This window comes from Balaenoptera acutorostrata, chromosome 20 (genome assembly GCF_949987535.1).
Source record: "Balaenoptera acutorostrata chromosome 20, mBalAcu1.1, whole genome shotgun sequence".
Taxonomy (NCBI): Eukaryota; Metazoa; Chordata; class Mammalia; order Artiodactyla; family Balaenopteridae; genus Balaenoptera; species Balaenoptera acutorostrata.
This window is the reverse complement of record NC_080083.1, coordinates 36,515,654-36,536,469: the sequence shown is the minus strand read 5'-3', so window position 1 is coordinate 36,536,469 and position 20,816 is coordinate 36,515,654.

The window sequence follows — 20,816 nt, the reverse complement described above, 5'->3', positions numbered from 1 at the left end:
GTACAGCAAAGTGAGTCAGTTATACATATACACCTATCCACTCTTTTGTAGATTCTGTTCCTATATAGGTCATTACAGAGTATTGAATAGAGAGTTTCTGGTGCTATACAGTAGGTTCTTATTTGTTACCTATTTTATATATAGTAGTGTGTATATGTCAATCCCAATCTCCCAATTTGTCCCTCCCCACCCTTTCCTCCTTGGTAACCATAAGTTTGTTTTCTACATCTGTGACTCAATTTCTGTTTTGTAAATAGGTTCTTTTTTTAGATTCCACGTATAAGTGATATCATATGATATTTGTCTTTCCCTGTCTGACTTACTTAACTCAGTATGACAATCTCTAAGCCCATCCATGTTGCTGCAAATGATATTATTTCATTCTTTTTTTCTGGCTGAGTAATATTCCATTGTATATAGGTACCACATATTCTTTATCCATTCCTCTGTCAATGGACATTTAGGTTGATTCCATGTCCTGGTTATTGTAAGTAGTGCTGCAATGAACATTGGGGTGCATGTATCCTTTCAAATTATGGTTTTCTCTGGATATATGCCCAGGAGTGGGATTGCTGCATAATATGGTAGCTCTATTTTTAGTGTTTTAAGGAACCTCCATAGTGGTTGTACCAGTATGCATTCTCACCAACAGTGTAGGAGGGTTCCCTTTTCTCTGCACGCTCTCCAGCATTTATTGTTTGTAGAGTTTTGATAATGGCCATTCTAACTGGTGTGAGGTGATACCTCATTGTAGTTTTGATTTGCATTTCTCTAATGATTAGTGATGTTGAGCATCTTTTCATGTGCTTTTTGGCCATCTGTATGTCTTTTTTGTCTATTTAGATCTTCCACCCATGTTTTGATTGGGTTGTTTGTTTTTTTGATATTGAGCTTCATGAGCTGTTTGTATATTTTGAAAATTAATCCCTAATGGGTCGCTTTGTTTGCAAATATTTTCTCCCATTCTGTGGGTTTCCTTTTCGTTTTGTTGATGGTTTCCTTTGCTGTGCAAAAGCTTTTAAGTTCCATTAGGTCCCATGTGTTTATTTTTGTTTTTATTTTCATTACTCTCAGAGGTGGATCAAAAAAGATCTTGCTGTGATTTATGTCAGAGGGTGTTCTGCCTATGTCTTACTCTAAGAGTTTTATAGTATCTGGCCTTATATTTATGTCTTTAATCCATTTTGAGTTTATTTTTGTGTATGGTGCTAGGGAGTGTTCTAATTTCATTCTTTTACACGTAGCTGTCCAGTTTTCCCAGCACCACTTATTGAAGAGACTGTCTTTTCTCCATTGTATAGTCTTGCCTCCTTTGTCATAGATTAGGTGACCATAGGTGTGTGGGTTTGTCTCTGGACTTTCTATCCTGTTCCATTGGTTATTTATTTATTTATTTTTATTTTAATTTTTTATAAATTTATTTATTTATTTATTTTTGGCTGCACTGGGTCTTCGTTGCTGCATGCGGGCTTTCTCTAGGTGTGGTGAGTGGGGGCTACTTTTCATTGTGGTACATGGGCTTCTCACTGTGGTGGCTTCTCTTGTTGCAGAACACAGGCTCTAGGCACGTGGGCTTCAGTAGTTGTGGCACACGGCCTCAGTAGTTGTGGCTCACAGGCTCTAGAGCACAGGCTCAGTAGTTGTGGCACATGGGCTTAGTTGCTCCGCGGCATGTGAGATCTTCCTGGACCAGGGCTTGAACCCGTGTCTCCTGCATTGGCAGGTGGATTCTTACCCACTGCACCATCAGGGAAGCCTGGTTATTTATCTTTTAAGTAGTAGTTTGTAACTCTTAATCCCCTTCCCGTATATCACCCCTCCCCATTCCCTCTCCTCATTGGTAACCACTAGTTTGTTCTCTATATCAGTGAGTCTGTTTCTGTTTTCTTATATTCATTCACTTGTTTTAATTTTTAGATTCCATGTATAAGTGACAACATACAGTATTTGTCTTTCTTTGGAAAAAGCAGACTATAAAACAAAGACCATGAAAAGGGACAAAGAAGGAGCTTACATAATGATAAAGGGACTGTTCCAACAAGAATATATAATTGTAAGTATATATGTAACCAACATAGGAGCATCTAAATACATAAAGCAAATATCAACAGACATAAAGGGAGAAATTGACAGACACAATAATAGTAGGGGACTATAACCCCACCTCCATTAATGGACAGATCATCTAGACAGAAAAATCAATAAGGAAGCACTGGCCTTAAATGACACATTATACCAGTTAGACTATATATATATATATTCCATCAAAACTAAGAAATGGAAAAGGAGAAGTTACAACTAATATCACATAAATACAAAGGGTCATAAGACATTCCTACAAACATTTATACACCAATAAAATGGACAACCTAGAAGAAATATTCCTACAAACATACAATCTCCCAACACTGAACCAGAAAGAAATAGAAAATATGAACACCAATTACCATTAATGAAATTGAATCAGTAATTAAAAAAAGTCTCCCAACAAACAAAAGTTCAGGACCAGATGCCTTCACAGGTGAATTCTACCAAACATTTAAAGAACAGTTAATACCTATCCTTCTCAAACTATTCCAAAAATTTGCAGAGTACGGAATGCTCCTGAACTCATTCTATGAGGCCAGCATTACCCTGATACAAAACCCGACAAAGATATCACAAAAAAAGAAAATTATAGGCCAATATCACTGATGAACATAGATGCAAAGACCTCAACAATCTATTAGCAAACCAAAGTCAACAATACATGAAAAGGGTCATACATCATAATCAAGTGGGATTTATCCCAGGTATAGGAGGATGGTTCAATATCAATCAATGTGATACACACATTAATAAATTGAAGAATAAAAATCGTATGACCTTCTGAATAGATACAGAAGAAGCTTTTGACAAAGTTCAACATCCATTTATGATAAAAAGCTTCAACAAAGCTGGTAGAAAGGGAACATACCTCAACATAATAAAAGTGATATATGATAAGGCCACAACTAACGTCATAGTCAGTGGGGAAAAGCTGAAAGCATTTCCTCTAAGATCAGGAACAAGACAAGGATGCACATTCTTGCCCCCTTTATTCACCATGATTTTGGATTTCCTAGCCACAGCAATCAGACAAGAAAAAGAAATAAAAGGAATCCAAACTGGAAAGGAAGAAGGAAAGCTTCAATATTTTCAGATAAATTAATTCAGTAAAGTTGCAGGATATGAAGCTAATATACAGAAATCTGTTGCATTTCTATACATTAATGAAGAGCTATCAGAAAGAGAAATCAAGAAGACAATCCCATTTACAATTGCAGCAAAAAGAATAAAATAAATAGAATTTTTCACAGAACTAGAACAAATAGTTCTAAAATTTGTGTGGGAACACAAAAAACCTCAAATATCCAAGCAATCTTGAGAAAGAACAAAACTGAAACTATCAAACTCCCTGACTTCAAACTATTCTACAAAGTTACAATAATCAAAATAGTGTAGTATGGTGCAAAAACAGACACATAGATCAATGGAACAGAATCAAGAGCCCAGAAATAAACCCATGTTTATATGGTCAATTAATCCATGACAAAGGAGGAAAGATATACATAATGGGGAAAAGACAGCCTCTTAAATAAATGATAATGGGAAAACTGGACTTTTACATGCAAAAGAATAAAAATGGACTACTTTCCCATATCATATACAAAAATAAAATCAAAATTGATTAAAGAATTAAATGTAAGACCAGAAGCTATAAAAGTCCTAGAAGAAAACATAGGCAGTATGCTCTTTGACATCAGTTTTAGTAATCTTTTTTTTTGTATATGTCTTCTCAGGCAAGGGTAACAAAAGCAGAAATAAACAAATGGGACTACATCAAAATAAAAAGTTACACACAGGGAAGGAAACTATCAGCAAAATGAAAATGTCACCTACTGAATAGGAGAAGATATTTGGAAATGGTGTATCTGATGATGGGTTAAAATCCATAATATTAAAAAAAAAAAACTCCTACAACTCAACATCAAAAAAATGAACAACCCAATTAAAAAATGGGTAAACATAGAGAACAAACATATGGACACCAAGGGGGGAAGGAGGGGGGAAGAACTGGGAGATTGGGATTGACATATATACACTATTGATACTATGTATAAAATAGATGAATAATGAGAACTTACTGTATAGCTCAGGGAACTCTACTCAATGCTCTGTGGTGACCTAAATGGGACAGAAATCAAAAAAAAAAAGAGGGGATATATGTATACATATAGCTGATTCTCTTTGCTGTACAGTAGAAACTAACACAACATTGTAAAGCAACTGTACTCCAATAAAAATTAATTAAAAATAAAATAAAATACTCTATGCAAGAAAAAAAAATGGGCAGAGAACCTGAATAGACTTTTTTCCAAAGAAGCCATACCAATGGCCAACAGATACATGAATAGATGCTCAACATCCTTATGAATAATCAGGGAAATGCCAGTCAAAACCACAAAGAGATATTGTCTTACACTATTCAGAATGGCTATTATCAAAAGACAACAAATAATGAGTGTTGGTGAGGAAGTGGAGAAAAGGAAACCCTTTTGCACTGTTGGTGGGAATGTAAATTGGTTCAGCGATTATGGAAAACAGTACAGAGATTCCTTGAAAAAGTAAAAGAGAGAACTACCATATGATCCAGTAATCCATGCTTGGGTATTTATCTGAACAAAATGAAATCACTATCTCAAAAAGATATATGCACTAGTATGTTCATTGCAGCATTATTTACAATAGCCATGGTATGGAACCAAACTCAGTGCCCAGAAATAGATAAATGGATAAAGATCATATGATGTGTTTATATAACAGAATATTACTCAGCCATAAAAAAGAAAGATATCTTGTCATTTGTGACAACATGGATGAACCCAGAGGGTATTATGCTAAGTGAAATAAGTTAGACAAAGACAAATAAGTATGATTTCACTTATATGTTGGATGTTAAAAAAACAAACAAATGAACAAACATAACAAAGCAGAAACATTTACAGATACAGGAGCAAACAGGTGGTTGCCAGAGGGGAGCAGAGTATGGGAAGGAGAGAAACAGGTGAGGGAGATTAAGAGGTACAAGCTTTCAGTTACAGAATAAACCAGTTATGGGTATGAAATGTACAGTGTGGGGAATATAGCCAATAATTATGTAATAGCTTTGTATGGTGACAGATGGTCACTTGACTTATCATGGTGATCATTTTGAAATAAATGTATAGAAACACCAAAACATTATGTGTTGTACCAGGAACTAATAAAGTGTTATAGGTAAATTATACTTCAAAAACAAGCAAACAAACAAACAAACTCCAGAAAAAGAGATTAGATCTGTGTTTACCAGAGGCGGGGGATGTGGGGAGTGGAGATTGGATGAGGGTAGTCAAAATGTCAAACTTCCAGTTATAAGGTAAATAAGTAATAGTGATGTAATGTACAGCATGATAAATATAATTAACACTGCTGTGTGTTATAAATGAAAGCTGTTGAGAGTAAATCCTAAGGTTCTCATCAGCACGAAAATTTTTTTTCTATTTCTTTAATGTAGTTTCTATATGAAATGATGGGTGTTTTCTAAATTATTGTGGTTATTATTCATGATATATGTAAGACAAATCATTATGCTGTATACCTTAAACTTGTACAGTGCTGTATGTCAGTTATATCTCAATAAAACTGGACTACATCAAACTAAAGAGTATTTGCATGGCAAAAAAAAAAAACTATCAAGGAAACAAAAAGGCCACCTACTAAATAGGAGAAGATATTTGCAAACGATACATCTGACAAGGGGTTAATATCCAAAATGTACAAAGAACTCCTACAATCAATATCAAAAAAATAAACTCGATTAAAAAATGGGCAGAGAACCTGAATAGATTTTTTTTACAAAGAAGACATACAGATGGCTAACAGACACATAAAAAGATGCCCTACATCATTAATCATCAGGGAAATGCAAATCATAACCACAATGAGATATCACCTCACACCTGTCAGAATGGCTATTATCAAAGAGACAAGAAATAACAAGTGTTGGGAATTCCCTGGTGGTCCAGTGGTTAGGACTCCGTGCTTTTACTGTCAATGGCCTGGGTTCAATTCCTGGTTGGGGAATTAAGATCCTGCAAGCCTAGCGGTGTGGCAAAAGAAACCAACCAACCAAACGAACAAAAACAAGTGTTGGTGGGGGTACAGAGAAAAGGGAACCCTCATGCAGGTTTGGTGGGAATGTATATTGGTGCAGCCACCATGGAAAACATTATGGAGGTTCCTCACAAATTTAAAAATAGAACTACCATATGATCCAGCAATTCCACTTCTGGGTATTCTTCTGAAGAAAACAAAAACACTAATTCCAATAGATATATGCATTCCTGTGTTCATTGCAGCATTATTCACAATAGCCAAGAGGTAGAAGCAATCTAAGTGTCCATTGATTCATGAATGGATAAAGAAGGTATGATATGTTACTCAGCCATAAAAAGAATGAAATCTTGCCATTTGTCAAAGAGAGAAAGTCAGACAGAGAAAGACAAATACAGTATGTTTTCTTTTATATGTGGAATCTAAAACAAAACAAAACAAATTAATAAACATAACAAAACAGAAACAGAGTCATAGATGCAGAGATCAAACCGGTGGTTGCCAGAGGGGAAGGTGTGTGTGGGGGATGAGTGAAATAGGTAAGGGAGATTAAAAGACACAAACTTACAGTTACAAAATAAATGAGTCATGGGGCTGAAATGTACAGCATCGGGAATATAGTCAATAATAATGTGATATTTTTGTATGGTGACAGATGGTAACTTATCGTGGTGATCATTTTGCATAGAAATATCGAATCACTATTTTGTGCACATGCAACCAACAATGTTTTAGGTCAATTATACGTGCAAAAAAAAGGAAAAATGTTTGCTACCTTTTAAGATCTGGTCCTTGGCCTCTGCCTTGACTTAGAATGACACCTCTGCATTAATTACACAGACTCTCTTCTCTGCTCAGTCCCTGAGGCTTCTCAAGGGAACCAGCTGGCAAACAGGTTTAATTGAAGTTCCTGAAAAGTCAGGGAGTTGAGAACTCTTTATTTGAATGCAGTAACTATATCAATTTAAGACACAATTAGTGACCAAATATAGAGTTTCATACAAGTGGTCCTTACCAATTTGCAGATTGCTTTTATTAAACTTACTCTTAGTGAAATCATTCAGGGCTAAGATCTAAGACATTCAACACTAGCATGAAAAATGGCAAAATATGGTGATATATTAAAATTAATTAGATATACAGAATGATGAGAATGTAAATGAGCATAAAACTTCAAGGGAATAATTTAAATTATAATGGCTTTTCACCAAGTGATGAGATTCATGATTTAAAGAAATCACTCTAAACATTTCTTTCAATAGTCAATAATTGACCATTCACTATGGGTCATGCACTATGCTATGTGCTAAAGATTCTGATGTGAACAAGATAGAAAGCCCCTGCCTTCAGGAGGCGTATAGTCTAGTGGAGAAAACCAGGCAATAAATGTAGCTCTGTGAAGGGTACAATATGCTAAGATCATTGAAAGGATGAAAGGTTTCCCCTGAGAAGAGACTTTGCAAGAGCCATGTTAGATGAATGGTAGGAATATTGAATGTGTTGAGGATTTAATGGGAGGTGAGAACCATAGACAACTCTTTTAAGAGGCTTGAGGAAGTCCAGAGGAGAGAGGAAAGGGAATCTATAGAGGAGAATTGTAGAAGGGAGGATTTTTAAAGATTAAGTAGACCTGAGTGCATTTAAGTGTAGATGCAAAGGAAGTCAGAGACAGAGAGAGACAGAGACAGAGACAGAGAGATGTACAGAGACCAAGAGACAGAGACAGAGAGATTAATTGTGGGTCCTAAGAGGGTGAGAATAATTTTACAGGTGAACGACAGGGCATCCAGTTCATAGGTGGGAAGATTTGTTAGTCAGAATGTTGTGGTTGAACCCACCCCAGTTGCCCAATCTCTTTCCTCTTCCCTCAGTCATGAGGGGTTGTGGCTCTTTCTGCAGTTGCTACTTCCATGATACCTTAGAATTCCTTTTTGTCATTTCCAATTACCTAGTAAACAGTTTTTATAGTAAATTTTCTCTTTTACAAATAACTGGTATGGTTTGTGTCTCCTGACTGGACCCTGTCTGATACCTACCAGTCCTTTTAGGGGGAACTTTAGGCTTATTTCTGGCTGGAATTGAGGATCCCCTGCATCTGGGACAGACTGCCCTTCAAGCCTTCCACCCCAGGGTCACCTTATTTCCTGCCATACAAATCCCTGGTCAAGCGTGCTAACCAAGACTCTCAGCTTCTGTGACCCTCTCCCCTCTTTTCCACTGGGCACAGGGGACCTTCAGGGCCTCCACCATGTCAAGTGCAGTCTGCAAGGGACCAGGGGACATTCTCTGCCATTTCCTGCCTGGAACCCCTGCTGCTGTCTGTCCCATGTCTTGTGCTGTGTGTGACATCAGTGGGATTCTCAATTTCTAATGTCAGTCAAGAAAGAGCACATCAGTTCACCCATTTACAGATACACCCAAACTCCAGGGGGATCCTCTCATATTTTTCTTCCTTTCCTTCATTTTCCTCTCATTAACTGGGGACCCTCAACCACTATACCCTCTCTAACTTGTTTCATCTTCCACCAACTCTTGTCTCTCATTTCCAGGCCTCTTTATCTTGAAAAATCAATTCTCCCAGTTCATACATGCCCTCCAGTGATTTGTCTCACTTGGCCCACTGTCCACTGTACTTAGCACCTTGGGACCTACCCCCAGCCCCTTTTAAAAAAAAGTTGTTTGTAGGTGATTTCTAGAAACATTTAATGTCTCAAATTACCAGTTGGCTACAAATGAATATGCCATGTATTAATCTGCTTTTATTATTATTACTATTAATCTTTTTTCTTTTTTGGCCGCGCGGCATGCGGGATCTTTGTTCCCCACCAGGGATCAAACCCTCACCCCCTGCGTGGCATCCTAAACACTGGACCGCCAGAGAATTCCTGAATCTGCTTTTATTATATTATGCTGTTGGGGAAGCTAGTAAAGTAGTCTTGTTCAGGCTTCAGAGGCGGCACTAGGCCTCTCTCTGACCAGACAATGACGCTAAAGTTGGCTGCATGACAAACTGCTGAGCTACACCCAGGCCAGCAGGGCACCAGCACACATCATAAACCACTAGATAAGATAGAGAGTAAGTCATGGGACTTCTTGCTCCTTGAGGGTCTGGTCAGCCCTCGGGGATCAAGAACATTCCAAGACTTACGGGTTAAGACCAAGGCATTTATGACAATAACCAGAGCTGCAAACTTGAACATAGGCTGATTGTTATCAGCCTGCGGCCTGGTGCTAAAAGCTGGGCTCCTTCGTGTGGCAAACTGAAGTCTCACCCGTGGGGTGGACACACCGCCCCGGACCTTCCCAACTGGGACTCCAGATTGCTGTTCAAGGGACTTCCCAGAGCTGCTTGGATCTGGATGTAGGTGCTTCCCCAATTCAGTGATGTATAAACCTCTGTCTTTACTATTCTTTCTTAGTTATACTATTCTTTTCTTAATTAGTATACTGTAATCTTTGTTAATTCAATAAACTCTCTCTAAATTCTTGTTTAACTGAGTGTAGAGTGGTTATTTTGCCAGCGAATCCTACGAACCTTGAAACCGAAAGTAAGGCTTTCGGCAAAACGTGTGCTTCTAAGGGTGGTGAGCAACATAAGAAGTAGAAGGCAGGACGACGTAAGCTCAAGAACCCAGGCAATCTGTCTTGAGGCCTGACATTTTGGATTCCCCCAGCCTGTTTTGTGGATTTCATCTCACTGTGACAGAGCACCCAAGGAGATTGCAGTCAGCTCGCTTAAGCACTCTAGACAAAGCCTAACTGTTCCATTCCACTCAAAAAAGTAAACAGCTCAGCCTCTTTCCCACAGTACCCCTTCTGCCCCAGATGCTAATTGCATTTAACTAATCCACAAGTGAAATTCCATACAGAATTCCATTTTAGTTAGCATATGACACTCTGTGCAAATTTGCTCTCAGAGGAGCCTCATTGCAACTGCGTGGAGATGCTAATGACAGGACCCCTTGATGTTTTCCAATTGCTTTTAGATGTAAAAGCATTTGGGCAGAACACCATGAGCATCTTGCCCAACTGTATTACTGGGGAACACCTGATTGGCCAGAAGTTGATCCTTTTGTAATTTTCCTCTGTTTCTTTGCATTTATTCTTAAACCTCAGATGTGTCACTTATCAGAAGCTGTAAAAGGTGGCAGTGTCTAGGATGAAATGAAGAATTAGACTATGGACTATTTTCTTTCCTCTGTGCCATGAAATTTCAATGCTAAAAAGGGACTTTATTTATTTTTACTGAAGTATCGTTGATTTACAATATTGTGTTAGTGTCAGGTATAGTCTCAGGTTAGTATCAGCATAGTGATTCAGTTATATTTTCTGATTATATTCCATTATAGATTATTACAAGATATTGAATATAATTCCCTGTGCTATACAATAAATCCTTGTTGTTTATTTATTTTATGCATAGTAGTCTTTATCTGTTAATCCCATAGTCCTAGTTTGTCCCTCCCTCCTCCATCTCTCCTTTGGTAACCATAAGTTTGTTTTCTATATCTATGAGTTTTATATATAGATATGTTTGTTTTTGTTTTTTTTTTAGATTCCACATATAAGTGATATCATATAGTGTCTGTCTTTCTCTGACTTATTTCATTAAGAATAACATTCTCTAGGTCCATCCATGTTGCTGTAAATGGCAATATTTCATTCTTTTTTTATGTGAGCAATATTCCAATATATCTGTATATATCTGTATATATACATACATATATATGGGTATTTCCATGTGTTAAAAAATGCATAATGTAAGAGTTGCAAGTTAAGTTTTATTTGGGGCAAAATGAGGACTGCAGCCCAGGAGACAGTGTTTCAGATAGCTCTGAGAAACTGCTCTGAAGAGGTGAGGGGGGAGCTAGGATATGTAGGAGTTTTGTAACAAAGGGCAGGTAGTCAGGAACATCAAAAGATTATTAATTAAAGGAAACCAGATATCTCAAGTTAAGGAAGTGAACGCTTTTCTATGTATGGGAAGGTGCAAGATTCTGGGCTCACTGAAATCATTCCTTTGATATGCACCTCAGCTACATGGGACCAGTATCCTGTATTTTCACATCCTGAGTTTCCTCAGGGCTCACAATGGGAAGTGGCTGCAGTCTGATGGCTGCTAGATGTCAGGTATTCTTTTCTTTCCTGAGTTTCCTCAGGGCTCACCAGCTCATGTTGGAGGGCTGCAATTGCTGATGACTGTGACATCCTTGTTTACTGATATGGCAGGAAATATTCTATTTCTCATGTCTTGGCTATTGTAAATAGCACTGCTATGAACATTGGGGTGCATGTATCTTGAAAAGGAACTTTAAAATTATTTTGTCCAGCTGGTTCATTTTATAGCTGGGAAAACTATGGTCCACATTCTTTTAGTTGAACTGGGGCTAGAATCTCCACTGAGGGCCTACCTAGTGCTTCTTAATGCTGGACACACCTTAGAATCACCTGGGAGCTTTAAAAAGGTACCAATGCCAGGCCCCACTCAGACCAATGAAATCAAGTTTATGGTGGGGCCCCCGCATTGCTGTTTTTTTCAGAGCTATTTTTTCCCTGTTATGGACTGAATTGTGTCCCTTCAAAATCCGTATGTTGAAATTCTAACCCCTGTACCTCAGAATGTGACTGTATTTGGAGTGAGGGCCTTTAAAGAAGTAATTAAGTGAAAATGAGGTCTTATGGATGGACCCTAATCCAATAAGACTAGGGTTCCTATAAGATGAGTTTAAGACATGGACAACCACATAAGGTAGGCCATGTGAAGACACCCGAAGAAGAAGGCCATCTATAAGCCAAGGAGACAGGCCTCAGAAAAAACCAACCCTTCATTTCATACTTTTAGCCTCCAGAATTGTGATAAAATAACCTGTTGTATAAGCCACCAGAAGTCTGTGGTGCTTTGTTATGTGGCCTGAGCTAATGCACTCCCCAAATAATTGTAATGTGTAGTCACAGTGGCCTTGTTCAGGCTTCAGTGGCACCAGTGGCCTAGTACAGAGCCTGGAACTCAACAGGAGCTGCTCAATTGATTTTTTGAATGAAGGATTGAGTTTTCTAATTCTTTCCAGGGCTCTTGCCACAACACCAGGCCCACAAACATCCAAATCCACCAGAAATTTTATGAATGATAATCTTTTCCCAGGATTATATTCTGAATTGTCTGCTCAAGCCAAGGTGGTTTCCTCACTAACTCTGTATGTTTTCTTGCCTCTGGCCATCTTCTCTTTGTCCTGCCTGGCTTGCTCTTGCTTTTCTCACCTGTTTCACATGCTACCTCTCCTTTAAGCTTCCCTCTCTACCCTAGTTGAAGCTGTGCCTTCCTCCTCTGGCTCCTATAACCATTATCAAGTGTGAAATCAACTTTGCATTTACATATGCACTGCCCTTGATAGTTATTCTATTGTTCTCTTGAAATGTCATCACCCTCATTGGGGTAAGCTTGCCTCACATGTCTTTGTTGTTACAACCTCAATTTCAATTGGCTGCTAAGTGTCTTCATCTGCACTTCAGAAGCAACAAGTTTTCATTTCAATTCACCATCTCAACCCCAAACTTCTCCATCTTCCCATATTTCCTGTTTCTGATTAAAGCATCTCCATTTTCTAGCAGAGGACATTCAAACTTCTTTGACTGAGACCCCTATAATAAGAAACACATTTTATATCATGACTCATAAAAGTTGTGAGAAATATTACTTGCTCATGATACATACTCTAATCCATTCTATTATGTTACATTCTTTTTTCTTTACTTGAATACCTGCCATAGAAGAAGCTTTTTGGAGTCAAATTGATCATTCATTTGTACAACTAATGTTTATTGAATGCCTGTATATGTCTGGTATTGTAGATGCTGGTGAGATTAGGGAAAAAACAGACACAATTCCTTGGGTTTACTTTATCAAAGAGACAGGTCTTGAACTTGTAGTTTCAAGATGACTTGGTCCAATACAGCAAGCCAGGGGAAAGGAGAGAGTCACCTAGAAATCACATCAAAACGGCAGGCTTACACGGAAAGAACCCTAAAGGCTCTTGGTGAGATGCTAGAATGGAAATAGCCACAGCGATGGTCTGGAGTTAGTTAGATCAGGTTTTTTTCTTGGCTTTGTCTCTAACCAGGCACCTGACTTTGGGTTTTGTTGCAATGTAAATAGAAGTGAGAGTTTTCTTTCTTCTTCTCCTTGAGAACAAGGAAAACAAAGGGAACAGCAAACAGGCTAGAGAAGAAACATAACCTGGCCTGAAAGAGTTAATCACTCCTTGTTTTACTTTAACTGTCACTAATTTGTAGTAACTAGATTTGTACTTTACAAAGCTAACCTCACTCCCTGACACTATGTGATTTACATTCAGCACCTATCACCCCTAACTCTGTGAGTTACATCCCGTGCCTCACACTTCCTAACCCTATTTCGTCCCAGCGCTTACATTCTATACGCCCCTCGTAACAAATCACCCCTGTGGTTTTTGCATTTCAGAAACAAGGTCACCAGCCGATAAACCAGAGGCAAACGGACACAATTACCAGACTGCTGGACCCCGATTACCGGGCGGCCTGGCGCCAGCTGTGACTGTTTTGAAATAATGCAAAGGAAAGGAAGAATGCAAGACCTTTACTACTTTGACCCTTATCTCATACCCCAGACTGCGAGCCCCACATATAAAATCTTCCCTGATTCCCAAGCGGGGTGTGGGGGGGGGGGGCACAGTTCTTGAGGCACTAGCCTGCTGTGTCTTCCCTTCTGCCAGGCAGAAAAATAAAGCCATCTCTCTCTTCCTCCAAAATCCCTGTCTCCATATTTTTGTTCTTCATTGGTGCACAGGGAAGCCGATATTTCAGCAACAATTAGTCATATCCCTTGGTGGGGTGTCTATTCCCTCACCTGTGAAAAGATAGGGCTGGACTTGATGAGTTCCTGTCCAGTTCACACATTCCGTGCCTAGGGATCATAGTGCCCTCAGCTCCTCTCTCATCTTTCTTGGCCAGCACCTGGCACAGAGCTTCTCTTCCAGGAAATGCTCAATAAATATGGAATGAATTTGTCCATGGACCATCAGACCTGAAAGGGACATAGGGTCAGAGGTTGGCAAGCAATGAAAACTCAAAAAATAGCTGATCAACTGCCCGAATGAATGAATGAAAGGAACTTATAGATCAATTTGTTCAAACAATTCATTTTATAGATGAGGAAACTAAGATATAAAACATCATTCAGAGGAGGAGCTGTGGCTCATCTTCCAATCTGAGTGAATAAAGGGAGTCCATTAACATCCCAAACTGAGTAAAAAATGCAAACACTACAAGGCATAACAGCAGTTAACACACGTGTTTTCACTGAAAAGCTGCTTCTTCTTTTTTTTTTTTTTTAAAGTACAGCAATTTATTAAACAAATACCTTTTATTTTTCTGATTTTTGTCCTGGAACAGGAAGATATAGCAGAAACATTTTAATGCTGAGGACTAAAACTCCAAATTGCAAGGTACGAGATAGTTGGTGAGAAGTAAACAAAAGTAATTGTATACCATCATACAAAAAGCAAGTCACATACAGAATAAAAATTTTTCCTGTATCTACTAATGTAAATCATGATGCTAATAATTATCAAATTACTACTAAGTATTTGCTAAGGATATATTATATGTATAGGACTATATTCTAGGCTATATTCTAGTTCCTGATTGGGTTCACACTAAATTAAAAACCTAGGTCTACCATATGTTCTTTTCTTCCTTTTTTAAATTGTGTTAAACATAATATAAAATTTACCATTTTTAAGTGTACAGTTCAGTGGTATTAAATGCTTTCACATTGTTGTGTAGCCATCACCACCATCCATCCCCATAACACCATGTGTTCTTTTTTTTTTTTTAACATTTTTATTGGAGTATAATTGCTTTACAATGTTGTGTTAGTTTCTGCTGAATCTTGAATGCACATGCTTGAGGAAGAACGCCCCTATGAGCCAGGTTTGAGAGCAGAAAGGTTGCTGAAATAGGTGACAGAAGACATGCTTCTGCTTACTGCTTTATGACCTTGTGTTCTCCTTCACACGTATTTCTCCTTCTTAAAATAAAAACACAACAAAACAACAGAAAAGTAGATAGGATAATTTAACAATAGCATAGCCTAATAGTCCAGAATTTAAAAATATTAAATCCAATTTGCTTTTTATAGAAGATAGAGTATTATAGATAAAGGTGAGCTTCTTTTCACCCTCAGGCAGACCCATTCCTTCTCTTTCTACAGGCAGTTATCATCTTGAATTTGATGTTCTTCCAGTCCTTTTTTCTCCTTTTATTTTTGAGCACCACTTTGTATTTTGTCTTTCTGCTTTTTCATATAAACAATGCTTTATTGAGGTGTAATTTATACACAGTAAAAAATGAAAGCTTAAGTGTTCTTAAGATGCAACCCTGAGATCAAGACAGAACATTTTTCTCACCCCAGAAAGTCCTTTCTAGGCAGTATCATTTCCTCTAAGCGTTAACCTGACTTTTATCATCATAGATTAGTTTTGTCTGTGTTTGAACTTGGTGTAAATGCAAAACATGTACTATTTTGTATCTGGCTTCTTTTGTTCAAAGTAAAGATTTTGAGATTCATCCATATTGATACTTGTCTCAGTGATTTATTATTTTTATTGCTAAATACTATTCTACTGTATGAATACAAGGCAATTAATTTGTTTATCCCATAACTATGTATTTTTATATATTTAAAATATTACATCTAACATTTCTATGTTTTTACGGTGGAAGGGGAGAGTATGTGTGTGTGCTTTCCTCTAACTTTTTTTTGCCAACTTGGTAAACCTATTTATTTATTTATTGGAGTATAATTGCTTTACAATGTTGTGTTTGTTAGTTTCTGTTGTACGATGAAGTGAATCAGCTATATGTATACATATATCCCCTCCCTCTTGGACCTCCCTCCTACACCCCCCATCCCAGCCATCTAGGTCATCGCAGAGCACCGAGCTGAGCTTCCTGTGCTTTTTTTTTTTTTTTTCTATACAAAAAGGAGCTTTAATGTTTATAGTAAGAACATTACATAAAAAAGGAAAAGTACAAGGTTAAAAATGTATCACCATACATTAATGCTAGATTATTAATTTTTTATTTATCCATTTAATTAATGCTTATTAATAACCATAAAAAGACAGTATGCTGGTAATTATGAAATACTGAGAGAAGAGTAAAATTAAATTATATAATGGTGGCTGTCATTTACTAATGGAATTTATATATCAGGCACAGTGATAAGTGCTTTAAACTAGTTATCTCACCTAATCCTCTCAACAACCCAGTAAGGTTGGCTGTCAGTGTATCTATCACAGTGAACATGAATTTTGGAAGAGAAATTTCTAGATTTCCAGCTCTGTCATTCGTGCAAGTTAATAGGTATCTAAATGTGCACATGCTAATAAACATATGCAAGCCTCATCAGTAAATGTGGGAAAATGACAAATCCCATCTTGTACACATGAGACAATAGATGTAAGGAGATTTGTGTACTTATTATTATTATTATTATTTTTTTTTAAGGGTTAACTTTTTTTTTTAACATCTTTATTGAAGTATAACTGCCTTACAATGGTGTGTTAGCTTCTGCTTTATAACAAAGTGAATCAGTTATACATATACAATATGTTCCCGTATCTCTTCCCTCTTGCATCTCCCTCCCTCCCACCCTCCCCATCCCACCCCTCTAGGTGGTCACAAAGCACCGAGCTGATCTCCCTGTGCTATGCGGCTGCTTCCCACTAGCTATCTATTTTACATTTGGTAGTGTATGTATGTCCATGACACTCTCTCACCCTGTCACATCTCACCCCACCCCATCCCCATATACTCAAGTCCATTCTCTAGTAGGTCTGTGTCTTTATTCCCGTCTTGCCACTAGGTTCTTCATGGCCTTTTTTTTTTTTTTTCCCTTAGATTCCGTATATATGTGTTAGCATACTGTATTTGTTTTTCTCTTTCTGACTTACTTCACTCTGTATGACAGACTCTAACTCCATCCACCTCATTACAAATACCTCCATTTCATTTCTTTTTATGGTTGAGTAATATTGCATTGTATATATGTGCCACATCTTCTTTATCCATTCATCTGTCGATGGACACTTAGGTTGCTTCCATGTCCTGGCTATTGTAAATAGAGCTGCAATGAACATTTTGGTACATGACTCTTTTTGACCTATGGTTTTCTCAGGGTATATGCCCAGTAGTGGGATTGCTGGGTAGTATGGTAGTTCTATTTGTAGTTTTTTTTTTTTTTAACATCTTTATTGAAGTATAATTGCCTTACAATGGTGTGTTAGCTTCTGCTTTATAACAAAGTGAATCAGTTATACACATACACTATGTTCCCATATCTCTTCCCTCTTGCATCTCCCTCCCTCCTACCCTCCCCATCCCACCCCTCTAGGTGGTCACAAAGCACCGAGCTGATCTCCCTGTGCTATGTGGCTGCTTCCCACTAGCTATCTATTTTACATTTGGTAGTGTATATATGTCCATGACACTCTCTTACCCTGTCACATCTCACCCAACCCCCTCCCCGTATCCTCAAGTCCATTCTCTAGTAGGTCTGTGTCTTTATTCCCGTCTTGCCACTAGGTTCTTCATGGACTTTTTTTTTTTTTTTCCTTAGATTCCGTATATATATGTTAGCATACTGTATTTGTTTTTCTCTTTCTGACTTACTTCACTCTGTATGACAGACTCTAACTCCATCCACCTCATTACAAATACCTCGATTTCATTTCTTTTTATGGCTGAGTAATATTCCATTGCATATGTGTGCCACATCTTCTTTATCCATTCATCTGTCGATGGACATTTAGGTTGCTTCCATGTCCTGGCTATTGTAAATAGAGCTGCAATGAACATTTTGGTACATGACTCTTTTTGACTATGGTTTTCTCAGGGTATATGCCCAGTAGTGGGATTGCTGGGTCATATGGTAGTTCTATTTGTAGTTTTTTAAGGAACCTCCATACTGTTCTCCATAGTGGCTGTATCAATTTACATTCCCACCAACAGTGCAAGAGTGTTCCCTTTCCTCCACACCCTCTCCAGCATTTATTGTTTCTAGATGTTTTGATGATGGCCATTCTGATCGGTGTGAGATGATATCTCATTGTAGTTTTTTTTTTTTCAAACATCTTTATTGAAGTATAATTGCCTTACAATAGTGTGTTAGCTTCTGCTTTATAACAAAGTGAATCAGTTATACATATACAATATGTTCCCATTTCTCTTCCCTCTTGCATCTCCCTCCCTCCCACCCTCCCCATCCCACCCCTCTAGGTGGTCACAAAGCACCGAGCTGATCTCCCTGTGCTAGGCGGCTGCTTCCCACTAGTTATCTATTTTACATTTGGTAGTGTATATATGTCCATGACACTCTCTTACCCTGTCACATCTCACCCCACCCCCTCCCCATATCCTCAAGTCCATTCTCTAGTAGGTCTGTGTCTTTATTCCCGTCTTGCCACTAGGTTCTTCATGGCCTTTTTTTTTTTTTCCCTTAGATTCCGTATATATGTGTTAGCATACTGTATTTGTTTTTCTCTTTCTGACTTACTTCACTCTGTATGACAGACTCTAACTCCATCCACCTCATTACAAATACCTTCATTTCATTTCTTTTTATGGCTGAGTAATATTCCATTGTATATATGTGCCACATCTTCTTTATCCATTCATCTGTCGATGGACATTTAGGTTGCTTCCATGTCCTGGCTATTGTAAATAGAGCTGCAATGAACATTTTGGTACATGACTCTTTTTGACCTATGGTTTTCTCAGGGTATATGCCCAGTAGTGGGATTGCTGGGTCGTATGGTAGTTCTATTTGTAGTTTTTTAAGGAACCTCCATACTGTTCTCCATAGTGGCTGTATCAATTTACATTCCCACCAACTGTGCAAGAGTGTTCCCTTTCCTCCACACCCTCTCCAGCATTTATTGTTTCTAGATTTTTTGATGATGGCCATTCTGACCGGTGTGAGATGATATCTCATTGTAGTTTTGATTTGCATTTCTCTAATGATTAATGATGTTGAGCATTCTTTCATGTGTCTGTAGGCCATCTGTATATCTTCTTTGGAGAAATGTCTATTTAGATCTTCTGCCCATTTTTGGATTGGGTTGTTCGTTTTTTTGTTATTGAGCTGCATGAGCTGCTTGTAAATCTTGGAGATTAATCCTTTGTCAGTTGCTTCATTTGCAAATATTTTCTCCCATTCTGAGGGATGTCTTTTGGTCTTGTTTATGGTTTCCTTTGCTGTGCAAAAGCTTTTAAGTTTCATTAGGTCCCATTTGTTTATTTGTGTTCTTATTTCCATTTCTCTGGGAGCTGGGTCAAAAAGAATCTTGCTGTGATGTATGTCATAGAGTGTTCTGCCTAGGTTTTCCTCTAAGAGTTTGATAGTGTCTGCCCTTACACTTAGGTCTTTAATCCATTTTGAGTTTATTTTTGTGCATGGTGTCAGGGAGTGTTCTAATTTCATACTTTTACATGTTCCTGTCCAATTTTCCCAGCACCACTTATTGAAGAGGCTGTCTTTTCTCCACTGTATATGCTTGCCTCCTTTATCAAAGATAAGGTGACCATATGTGCGTGGGTTTACCTCTGGGCTTTCTATCCTGTTCCATTGATCTATATTTCTGTTTTTGTGCCAGTACCAAACTGTCTTGATTACTGTAGCTTTGTAATATAGTCTGAAGACAGGGAGCTTGATTCCCCCAGCTCCATTCTTCATTCTCAAGATTGCTTTGGCTATTCGGGGTCTTTTGTGTTTCCATACAAATTGTGAAAGTTTTTGTTCTAGTTCTGTGAAAAATGCCAGTGGTAGTTTGATAGGGATTGCATTGAATCTGTAGATTGCTTTGGGTAGTAGAGTCATTTTCACAATGTTGATTCTTCCAATCCAGGAACATGGTGTATCTCTCCATCTATTTGTATCATCTTAATTTCTTTCATCAGTGTCTTATAATTTTCTGCATACAGGTCTTTTGTCTCCTTAGGTAGGTTTATTCCTAGATATTTTATTCTTTTTGTTGCAGTGGTAAACGGGAGTGTTTTCTTAATTTCACTTTCAGATTTTTCGTCATTAGTGTATAGAAATGCAAGAGATTTCGGTGCATTAATTTTGTATCCTGTTACTTTACCAAATTCATTGATTAGCTCTAGGAGTTTTCTGGTAGCATCTTTAGGATTCTCTATGTATAGTATCATGTCATCTGCAAACAGTGACAGCTTTACTTCTTCTTTTCCGATTTGGATTCCTTTTATTTCTTTTTCTTCTCTGATTGCTGTGGCTAACACTTCCAAAACTATGTTGAATAATAGTGGTGAGAGTGGGCAATCTTGTCTTGTTCCTGATCTTAGTGGAAATGGTTTCAGTTTTTCACCATTGAGGACAATGTTGGCTGTGGGTTTGTCATATATGGCCTTTATTATGTTGAGGAAAGTTCCCTCTATGCCTACTTTCTGCAGACCTTTTACCATAAATGGGTGTTGAATTGTGTCAAAAGCTTTCACTGCATCTATTGAGATTATCATATGGTTTTTCTCCTTCAATTTGTTAATATGGTGTATCACATTGATTGATTTGCGTATATTGAAGAATC